Raw genomic sequence first — 12,607 nt, 5'->3', positions numbered from 1 at the left:
GTAAGTTCACATAAACTTCTGTTAGATGTTTGGTCCTTAAGTTATTGACTAATTATTGAGAAAATCTATGAAAATATGAAACAGCTGCCATATTTGCTTTAAAAATGTAATAACAAAAAGGGATGATGAAACTGCGCAGAAGCTCAAGAAATAAGTTAAGACTGAAATTTTGAATGCAGATCCTTAAGGGGAATTGCAATAGCCATAAAGAATATTATATTAATACAGTAATAGAAAGTATTCTAAGAACTAAATAACAAAGAGGTGGAGAAAGAAGATTCTGCCAATAGGGATGACTTCAAATAGGTTTACACAGAATAGGCAAGAGGGGGGATGGCTTATAAGCAGGGCATATAAGATATTGCATGATAACAAAAGGAATCAATCAGAGGAGGTTCGAAAGTATTGGGAAGAGATATTGGATTAGCAATTCACAGAAAAACAATAAGAGGATATACATAAGGCTACCAAATATGCCACAAAGTCTAGAAGATTTAGGATTTTTGTCTGCACATATTTGCATAGGTATTTTAATATCCCAAGCATACTCCAAACACTTTTTCCTCAGGTAGATAGCAAATGCTAAAGGTGTGATGGGGAAGAAAAAGATAATTAAGAACATATTTTTGGGGGGAAGTGTAATAAATTGGTAAGCTTTAATAATTCCATGCTGATTACTCTGTCAGAAAAACTGGTTGAGCAAATTGGTAATTGGTTTAATAAGGAACTTATTTTTTGAGCTGCAATACAGGATTCGAATTGCCTAGACATAGTAAGGCCTTGCTGAGTTTAACTCTGATAGCTGCCAAAAAAGTAATTACTAGAAAATGAAAGTCAAAGTCTATCCCAACGATATTTGTAGTAGTGACACTAGTAACAGAAGCAAAACAACTTACATAGAAAAAAGAGGAAGCTGTGGGAACAATTCATGCAGGACAATGTTTTAGAGGAGGAATGAGGTTTAAGGGAAGACAAGAATTGAATGAGCTATGTAATAATCAATTTACAATGAACACATACAAGATTATATGGGATATATAATGTTAGCAACGGAAAATATATCAATATGGTTTGTTTTCATTTATATAAATGTATCATCGCCAATTTCATAATTCAATAAAATGTTTTTTTTTTTGATGCAGTAACAAACTTGCCACCATTCTGTAAGTATGCATGCATGCATGTTCTTGGAGTTATTCAGATCACTGCAATAAAACAAATATGACAATATGAACACAGTCAGAAATAAATTGCCTAGCCCAGAAGATATTATTATTATTATTAGCAATGCTGAATTATCTATGATCTTTCAATAAATCTAGGCTGTGTGTTACGAAGCAAGGTATTACCTGCAAGGTCTCGTGATTTGATAAACAAGAACAGTGAGCTCATCAGCACAACGCATGCAGTAAGTGACGTTATCAGAAAATTATGTATTTTTCCAAATTTGCTTAACTAATATTGCATTCCCTCTGCCCAGTACAGTCATGTAGGCAAGATTTTCTGAATGGAAAATTTGACAAACAGCAGTCACCAGACTAAAAACGAATAAAATAACAAACGTATATACCAAAACCAGTAAAGTGGACCATTTATTTTCAGATCAAACAACTAAGTGCATTCACCAAAAATAACCAAAGGTTTCTTCAGAGTTGTTCAAACATTTTACCCATACTGCTTTTATATTACAAATCAGATTTAAAATACAAACACCTACCCTCCATATTAAGCTTGTATACTTTCGCCTGAAAAACTTGTTGAAACATCAACATGGAACCAGCAACTGTCTTCCTTTGAGAAATTGTGTTTTAAATACAGGTCATTGCAACTGGACAACTTGTTTTTGAAAAAAAACATTGACTTGAAACAAGTTCCCAAAGGTTTAAAGTTGTGAAAACTTCCGATGGGAATTTACAGTGGGACTACAGCATATCGTGAGTTGACAGCTGTTCTTGATAGAGCAGGGTTTGAAATAATGGACATTATAGTTAAAAATAATGAAATCAAGTTAAATGAGCTACAGGTTGAAATTTCTAGACTTAACAACAGTACTGTGAATGATGCATTATTTACACATTATCATGACAAATATAAGAAAGTTTTGTATGAAGTGGATAAATTTGTTGGTAAAAATGTGATTACTAAGCAACGCAAAATATTTTTCATATGCTTTCCCATTCAAAATGCGTAACATCTTGTTAGTGTAATCAACCTAATTCATAAACACTACACCTCTTCCCTTGTCAGGTTTCATTATTCTGACCAAATCAAGTACACCTTTAATGTCTTGTAATGCACCCTCCAAATTATTGTCTGTCTTTTTGTTGATTAATCCTTAAAAAATTATGAATATCAAGTTCACATATTCTTTCAAACAGTTGGATAATCGGGTGAAGGGGGGGGGGTTGTATGTGCTTGACATGGCTAAAGGATTAATAAAATCTTCTGATAATGAATTCTGAAAAAGGACCTTGAAATTCAACTTACATGTGTATAATTTCAGGTCAATTAATGTGCTGGAAATGTCTGTGGGTTGTGCAGGTATGTAAGTAAAACCTTTTGAAAATAAGTCACAGTGCTTAGTCTCAATAAACACATCAGAAAAATTATACACTTTGAAATTGCCTTCACCATTGGTAATGATATGATAATGGGGTAGTATATGGTCAGAAAACACCTCTAAAATAGCTGGAAAATCATTATTTAATTCCTGTTGGACCAAGTTTGATTCTGTGCCCCCGTCCCCCTCCAATTGAATCTCTGCCTCATGTTCCATTGAGTACTGGGGAGATAAGTGTTCCCCTGGTGTGTTTCCCAGGGTTGGTCTGAGACTGCTGTTTTCTTACTTATTCTCTGTGACCGTCTTAGGGGTGGGAATTCTCACGGGTCTAAAAAATCATTTTTTCCATTATTAGCAATATCACAGTCAACTTCAATGTTATTAACAAAATTGTTACCAGTAAAATTATTATAACCATGGTCTGGAAATTTGTTACCCCATTCCTGTGAAGGAGGTGGTTTGGGGTAAGCCCATCCCTTCCCATAGTCATTTTTTATCTCTGTTAAGCTTTATTACCTTATGTGCTGTTATAGAGGTAGATAACTGCTCAATATTGTGAAAAATACATGTGTATTCATATTTAAATTCATCATATTGTGTGTGTTCACTTATTCTTTTATCAAGCTCTGAAACACTAGTAATTAAATCTTTAATCATAACATCATTACTTTTCACAATAACTTTCCTGTATTCAACACCATGAGCATTAAAAAGAGTCATAAGATCTTTATGCAGGTCAGAACCTGCTTTTAAACCACTGGGTTAACGCCACATTTTGAGTCCCTTAGGAACAATGTGCTCTTTTATGCATTCAGCAAAGTATGCATTGTCAAGCTGCAAGCGCTTGATATTTGAAAGTTTGTAGTCAAATTCTTCTAAAAGCAACTGAATATTATTGTTAAAAACAGTACCTGTTGATTGCTTTTCACTGTTCAAACCTATGGCTTCAGTAAGCCAGTCCTTTAAAACTGGAACAGAACCTTTGTAGTTGGAACGAACACTTAATCCTGCCACAATGGTTTGAGAATCCAAATTTACAGTTCTCTGTCCACAAGGGATTGAATGTTCATCTTCATTAGTTAATCCAGCCCTAAGGGATGTAGAGTTAAATAAATTAAGTCTTTGTAATGTGTTTCCTTCATTCAAAATGCTCTGTAAAGTAGTAGAAGCAACCACTGCTTCTTCTGGAGTGTTCAACGTGCATCTGACATCATCAGGGGCGATGCCTCATCATTAGGGGCATTTCAAGAAAGGAATCAACCTTTTTAGTTAAACCTTCTACAATGACAGTTAAATTCAAAATGGCTTGCTGTAGAGCATTAAAGTCAGTCTCCTGAGTTACAAGGGGAGCAGATAAATCCATGTTGTCCTCGTCGGCCATCCAAACCAGTAAAAAAGACAAGAAGAAAAAAACTGTTGCAAAACACAAAAAATGCCAAGCAGGAACAGAAGGATGAACCACTCCATGGTAAATAAATGCACCTATTCAGGCCAAATTCAATAAAACCAATACTGGAGTTTATTGAAAAGAATAAAACAAATAAGCACTTTCGTCCTGACCACTTCAGAAATTCATCAGATAATAAATTTAATCACACAATCTATTTATATATTACAGAAAAACTGGGTAAGGAAATCATTAAACAAGTAATACATTATTTAAACTGACACGCCCCCTTAAAGGAAAAGACATGTAAAAGACTGTATAATATATGTAACATATAAAAGCTGTATAAGATGGAATAAATAGAAAGTAAAAAAACTCTCATTGTAATATAAAAACTTAGCTAAAATGATGTTTAAAAATATATAAATAATGAATAAATAATTATTTAAAGTAGTGTTATCTTTCTAGGGCTATTAATTTTAAAAAGAGAGCTGATAGAAATGTGTTCATTAAAGTATGGCCAACCAGATGCATTAAGATATAACAATGGACTATAAGACATCTTTCATTACCATATACACTAATGACAGTTATACATTAAGAAAAACATAGAAATGAATTGGTCCATACTAAATCATGAAGAAGCCATTAGACCATTTATTGTTTCAAATCCTGACATAGTATTTAAGAAGGGCAGAAACTTAAAGAATATATTTGAGATGAAACCAAAGGGAATGAATAATGTTGGGCACATGAAAAAGTGTGCCATGTTTAACTATTGTAAACACATTAAGGAAGGTAACACGTTTCTGATAAACAACATTGAAGTAAAACTTTATCAAAAATACAATTGTGGATCTGAAAGGATTATTTATTGTGCTCTATGTAATTGTTGAAGCTGTTTTTATATTGGAAAAATGGACCATAAATTAAAAAACTTATCTATGAGCATTTGTATGATGTAAAATCAAAAAAAAAAGATACAAATGCACTTAGCAAGCACATAATGGAAAATACTGGTCATTCTTTTCATTTTACTGTCATTGATAACATTAAAACAGAACCTCGAGGTGGAGCCTGGTCTCTTTACAGAACCTCGAAGTGGAGCCTGGTCTCTTTACAGAACCTCGAGGTGGAGCCTGGTCTCTTTTATTAAAACAGAACCTCGAGGTGGAGCCTGGTCTCTTTTATTAAAACAGAACCTCGAGGTGGAGCCTGGTCTCTTTTACTAGAAAAGAGGGAGCTTTACTGGCAACTGCATCTTAATGCATCTAGTTGGCCAGGCTTAAATGAACACATTTCTATCAGCTCTCTATTAAGACGAAAAGCCCTAGAAAGATAACACTGTTTTAAATAATTATTTATTCATTATTTCTATATTTTTAAACACTATTTTATCTATGTTTTTATATTACAATGAGAGTTTTTACCATCTATTTATTCCATCTTATACTTATTTTATATGTTACATATATAATACAGTCTTTTACATGACTTCACAAAGGCGTAGTACTACAGACCCTTGAAATTACCGCCCCATAAGCTTGACGAGCCTGGTCTGCAAAGCTATGGAGAGGATCATTATGGAACTCATTAACAAAGACATTGGGGACCTACAGACATTGGATCCTACCCAATTTGGCTTTGTCAAGGGCAGATCCTGCCTTTTGAACTTGGTCGACTTTTTTGAAACAGTCACTAAGGCCAATTGATGAGGGTAAGGCAGTTCACACAGCCTACCTTGACCTTGCAAAAGCCTTTGACACAATACCCCACTCGGGCATCATAGACAAACTCACCAGCTTAAATGTAAACCCATATGTCACAAGATGGGTTGCAAACTGGCTCAAGGACAGAACCCACAGGGTCAGAGTTGCTGGAGCTATGTCAGACTCTAAGCCAGTCACAAGCGGTGTCCCACAGGGCTCAGTCCTGGGACCCCTCTTGTTCGGCATTTATTTTTCCGAGGTACAGGCAAACATAGGAGGATTGTGGTGACAAAGTTTGCAGATGACTGCAAACTGGGCACCATAATTGATACTCCAGCAGACACAAACATCCTTCAGAGAGGCCTTATAGAAATGGATAATTGGTGCCAGAGCCATGGCCTTAAGCTGAACGCCAAAAAATGTATAGTCATACCCTTTGGGAAAAACAAGGTACCCACAAATTACCACATAGGTGGTAATCCATTAAGTATGGAAGAGGTAATCAGGGACCTAGGGACCCAGGTTGACAGTAACCTCTCATTTGACACTCACATTGCCAAAGTGGTTTGGAAGACCTTCTATATTGCCCACCTTATCATGAAGGGTTTCACATCTAGATCAAGAGAGGTCATTGTGCCCCTGTACTCTTCTCTTATCAGGCCAATGATTGAGTACAATGCCCCATTTGGGATGTATCTTACCCGACACCTGCAGCAGTTGGAAAGACCCCAAAAGTTCCTCACCAAGAGGATAAAGGGTCTTAAACATATGTCATATGCTGCCCGACTGAAAATACTCCAGCTCTATTCAGTCGCATACCGCCTACTCAGAGGTGATCTGTGCCTGACGTACAAGGCCATGTCCAATCCGGAATTAATGGACATGCTCCACCTCAGAAAATCCAAATCCATCAGAGCCACGAGAGCAAGAGACTTAAACCTCAACACAGAAATAAATAGGACATGCTGGAGGGACAGATTCATAACCCAGAGTCTCCCTACACTCTGGAACAGAATCCCAATCCATGTTAGGCAGAGCCCCTCACTAACTCTATTCAAGAGAAATCCTGACGAGTGGATGGGAGATCGTAGGTTTACCCTGGGGGTCATCTCTGTGTCACTACTAGACAGAGGCACAGTAAACTAAACCCTAAAAGGGTGTAGTATTCTCATCCTAAGGGGTGGTGAAAGCCACACACACTCTGGCTAGGCTTATAAATGCCCTAGGGCAGATAGCCTAGTACGAACCTATGAACCTATCTGATGAAGTTCTGAAGTGGTCAGGGCAAAAGCGCTTATCATTTGTTTTATTCTCTTCAATAAACTCCAGTATTGGTTTTATTGAATTTGGCCTGAATAGGTGCATTTATTTACTGTGGAGTGGTTCATCATTCTGTTCCTGCTTGGCATTTTTGTGTTTTGCAACATTAAAGCAATCAGTTTTATGGCAAAGTTCATTTTTCCCTACCATCTACCATTGTCATGTATTTATAATGCTTTCAATTTTTTGTCAATCACTGTCACTCAGAAATCTCCCAATAAAGACACATACATGTTGATATCCTTAACACTGCAGAACTTCATAATTACATGACTGCATTTCTATTTTGTATACACAGTCACCGAATGATACCAAAGTAATATTTATTTTCAGTGATCACTAATCATTTCCACTGCTGCTGTACTGATACCCAATATCTAAATTACAGTAATTACAACAATCATTCATTGCCATCAGAACATGCACATCATATATCTAAGTGTTTCTTATTAAATTATAACACTTTTGTTTTAATGTGCATACTTTAAGAAGTTTGCTGTATCCTAAGACGTTTATTGCCAACTTCTCTGCATAAATTCAAGGCCATTAACATGTGTTTTATGCAAACAAGGCTTTTTTTTTCATTTATCTCTATGAATTGTAGTAATATGGAAACATTTACAGTGATGTAATGGCATACGTCAGTCTTCAAAGATTTAGAGCATGGGCCAGACTGACATGAATGTACTGTGGACTGATCCACAGTCCACAGCACTCTTCAGCAGTCCCAAGCTAATTCCTCTAGCATGCAAATTACCCTAGAATAACCTAAATTACAATATAGTAAAAAAAACCAAAATGGAGTAATCTGAATGACAACTTGAGCCAACGTGAAGTATAATCTCTGCTCATCTAACATCACCTGTCACACCTTAGCACCTCAAACAACTCAGAAGTTCCAAAAACATGTACACAACATACCTAGTAATATACTGAATACCAGCCCAAAAAAGTTGGTCTATATTATTACAGCAAATACTTAAAATAGCGAACTCTGTATAATTGAACCAAAAAAAAAAAAAAGGATAAACACACAAAAAAAACCCCAAACTCAAAATAAAGTGGACAGCCTCACCTCCATACCCCCCTACTTAAATATACCAACTCTGAGATCGCACCACAGTCGAGGAAACAGCAAAGTCCCTAAAACGGCCTATTGATTTTTTTCCCTGCCAAAACTCGCCATTCCGTGTCTTTGGGATTTTGCTGTTTCGACATTTAGCTGTTGATTAAACAGCATTCACTTACTTAATATTAAACCTCAAAAGTATAACTGTTGCTGTATTATAAGGCATGTATAAATTTTCAGGTCCCCTTATACAAAAAAAAACACTGTTTAGGATAAGATGACCATTCATTAACTACACATATAATTAATTCCATGACACTCCATTGTCGTAAACTCCAGCAAAACAAATTAGCTTAGGCAGCACCACCTGTTCACCTTCATCCTCATATTAACATAAAGAAATGTTAACCAGTCCATTCACTTAATCCCACCCGCCTCTTAGAATCAGTGTGATACCACTCACTTCTGTCACTACAACCAATATATAAACCCAAGCAAAAATAAATAAGGAGTGGGAAGAGAAGAGGGGATAACCACAATGCCTCTTCTCTCCCCACCAGCCTGATAACAGACCATTCCCCCTTCTCCAAAGTCTAAAACAACATAACCAAATTCTTCAAAAATGAAGAAAAATGCACATTAAACAGATCCAAGCCCAGATTTATTAAATTTACCCCATCTGCATGAAACCAAATTAGATCTCTTTCATCAAAATCCCCATGATCAATAATATAAACACCTAGCTGACCCCAAATCCTCGAAAGCTGATGATCAACAAAATGGCCAGCATGCTCAATAGCCATAGCCATAAACTTGACAGCTTGTTTCCAGTCTAAGCATGGTAGTATCTCTGACCGAACAATAATTTAGGAAATTTACACCTCAAAATTGCCAAATCCTCTATGATCATAGCTAACAATTGTCTTTTTAGAACTACCCCAAGGCATTACCTGCCAAATGAAAGACCAAAACATGTGGTACTCTAATCTGAAACTCCATACCTTCAAACTTGTCCATGAGTTAATGCCATCTTATACCTGTTAAACCTTGTCAAATCATATTCCATCCATATTGTCATAATCCCAACTGATCTCCACCCAGTCTAACCTCGACACCCAGTACATGAATGAATGACCCAATATGTCAACAGTCCTGCCTGAAGAGTGAAAAAAATGATAATCGTAGAGTAAACTCCCACCTGCCTAATATAAGAGAAAAATGTTTACAATGACCACTGCCCCACTCTCTTTATAACCTCAACTGAATGCCTCTCTCTTGCCAAGTCAAACACTCTCCCTGTATGAAATGAATGTGTGGAAAATCTGTCACCTGGAAAACCTAAACATAAAAATGCCTTCCATGTCAAACATATAAAGTGAATAAATAAAAATGCTGGCAGGCAGAGTTTCACAGGCACAAATCACTCAGGTGATGATAAACCAAAGGTGTATTTAATGATAAAAATCCGCAAGAAAAACAAATACAATGTGAGTGCTTTCGTTAAACAAGTGTTAACTTCATCAGACACCATTAAAATGTAAGACAACCATTTATATGTTGTTGTTGCATCTTTTGGCTTTTCCCGCTTAGGGGTTGCCACAGCGGAGCTCCGGTCCGCTAATGATTGGCAGTAGATTTTTACATGCCGAGTTGCCAGCCTTGACGCACAACCTTCCACGAAGGTACGCCCATTCACGCACGTCTCTACACAGAAGACGCTCTTGCTGAGAGTCGAACCGGACAACGTCTTACTGTGAGGCGACAACGCTACCGCAGCACCACCACCGCAGTATATAAGACAACCATTTATATACATATAAAAAAACACTCTGATTGGGTAAACAAAGAGAGGCAGCTAGCTAAGCAACACTGAGATAGAACATTAATTAACCCCTTGATGACTGTATTACAGTTAAAACTGTTACATCTTAAATTCAACTAAAACTTGTGATTAAAAGATAAATTACTAGGCTCATACTTGTGTCATGAATGGTTATAAATAGAATAAAATTAAAACCAAAGTCATTTTTAAAATCTCATATTACATGTTGGGATAAATGACAGGATGTCCTTAACCAATCCCAAAACAAATTTACCAAAGGCTGCCAATGCCCTACAATATGCTTTGTGTGTTGATACACACAATTGCTGAATAAGCCATCCCACTATGCCTGAACAAGATGCCACACCTTTGCTGTCAGCAACACTATTTCAACTTGTACCTCTGGAGCTAATTGTCGGAATCTATGAAACTGTAAATGAGAAAGGCTGTCAGCTATCAAATTCCTTGCTCCTGGCAAATGTGCAGCTGAAAAGGAAAATGTAATCAATAAAATTTGCAAAACAAGCTTCCTTAAAACTAAAAAGAGCAAGTTGGATTTAGACAATTTGTATTTTAAAACCTACACCACTGCCAAATTGTCTGAATTAAAAACTACCTTCCTGTCCCACAAACATTCCTGCAAAATGACTGAAGACACCCAAATTAGGCATCAAATCCAGAAATGCCACATCTCTTCTGCATTCTTCATCTCAATCATCTTTCCATTCAGCTGAAAACTAATGTCCATTGAAATATGCACATATACATTGTCCTCATATGTAATCTGCGAAACATTGCAATTTCTCCTGACTAACCCACTCCTTCTGTCAAAAGGAAACACCATAGAAACAGTCAAGAAATGTCACTAATAAACTCAAATCCGCTTGCACTAACTTACTAACCCACACCAAATGGCATTTGCTTTCCCGCCCTTCAGGAGAAATGCTACTGACCTACAAAATGTCCTGCCTAGACTAATCGCACAGCATGCAAAATTCAACAGACCCACAAGCTTCACGACATCCTTAATTCATAGTTTAGTTTTAGTGAAAAACTACCAGATCTTAACCTTCAAATTTTGTATCTTCAGTTCAGGTAGACTAAACAGGCCTTGACCTGCATCTGCCATCAGGTATAAAAACATAGGACCTTGGTTGGTCATTTGAGCATCTTTTCTGCAAGAGGAACACCCAGTTCATTTCACATCAGAAAAAAAGCCTACTTCCCTTCTCCCTGATAACCCTCATCTGCTAACAGGAAGTCATCTAGATAATGAACAGCCCTCTGATTAACATCCAGTGAAGAGCAGTGTTAAATTTCTCAAAAGTGGCCCATGCCACCAAACATCCCACGAGCATAGCCTTATTAAAGTAAACCTGGTTGCCAACCACTATACCAAAAAGTGGCCGATCATCCTCCTGCACCAGCACAAGAACAGTGATGATTTAATGTCAACCTTCACTAACCAGGAATCCACAAACCTCTTAATCACCTCCACTGCATCTTCCAATGATGCATACTTGACCTGTGAATCCTCTTTGAAAATGTAGTCATTAACAGACTCACCCAGAATAAAGGGCAAATAGTGAATCTACAAAATTCTCCAGGCAAGTTCTTCAGGACCAACTCCAAGGGGGTACCTTAAAATTAACAAAAGGAGGGGAATCAAAATGGCCCAATATCCTTCTATCCTTTAACCATCTCTCAATCAGGTCCTGCAAAATCTCTTCCTTTCCACAAACAAAATGCAAGTTTTTACAAACCATACCATTCCCTACCACTCCAGATTTGATGGAAAACCCCAACAAGAACCCCAAAACCAAATCTCGAGCTCCCTCAGTATCCAGAAAATCTGTCAGTAAATGCCACAATGCCTGCACTTTAATGGGCAAATGGGTGTGCCAACAGAACTTTTTAACCTCTAAAGGAAAACACATCTCTCTGCCTCAAAAATTACCATGTCCTCTAACACCTTGCTGACCTAATATCAAGGGGGGTCCCCATCACACAGTGTCAAAACAAATTTTGGCTGCTTTTCTTCCTGAAGCCAACACTGTGAAGCTGAATACCCACTAGTACAGACTGAACAAGAGTGCGCAAATCTGCATGCTGGCCAAACACATCTACCAGAATCAAAAGCTCAGCAAATGCTGCCCTTCTCACCCCCAACCCTATGTAACCTAGACTGACCACTCAAATCAGACACCATGTCAGCCAGCCAAATATTTGAATGTCTCACCTCCTATTTCAAAGACTAATGGACAGCCTTCCATTTGTGGAATTGCTGATCATGCCATAATGACTAATTTCCAGAACGCAACCTCTCTGCCTCACGCATTGCCTGCAAACAGACATTTTCCAAACAGACTGCCATATAATAAACAACACCAAGAACTCAATTAGTCCAAGTCCTGGCTTAACCTGCTCAGCCTCCTCCAACCCAAATCTAGTAGGGCTGCCAATAAATCATTATTCCCTGCCATATCAGCCTCAGCTAAACACTACACCTCATCGGCATAGATCAGCTCAAATATGTCATCATACTCAACTTTCCATATCTTCTCTTTTACAGAAGTAGGAATATGCGAGGTAAGAAAAACAACTTCACCTATTGACAATGCCTGAGTAGCCAACCAATCCCACAGGTGATCTCCAGAATCAGAGCCCTGCTGAAGCTAAACTAAACAATCCACATTTGACCCTAAACTTCCCAACACAAAGGGGCCCAGTTCCTCCAAGC

The 12,607-nt window shown here is 37.3% G+C and overlaps 1 protein-coding gene across 1 annotated transcript in view; it reads left to right on the top strand.

Moving 5' to 3' along the window:
- LRRC4C (leucine rich repeat containing 4C) overlaps positions 1 to 12,607 on the top strand; it is a 3,048,452-nt gene that overhangs the window by 457,112 nt on the left and 2,578,733 nt on the right. The gene's annotated exons all lie outside the window — the stretch shown is intronic.

Source organism: Protopterus annectens, chromosome 17.part0 (genome assembly GCF_019279795.1).
Source record: "Protopterus annectens isolate FY-2018-M chromosome 17.part0, PAN1.0, whole genome shotgun sequence".
Lineage (NCBI taxonomy): Eukaryota > Metazoa > Chordata > Ceratodontiformes > Protopteridae > Protopterus > Protopterus annectens.
Note: the sequence above shows the minus strand (reverse complement) of the source record. Positions and strands in the feature narration are given on the sequence as shown.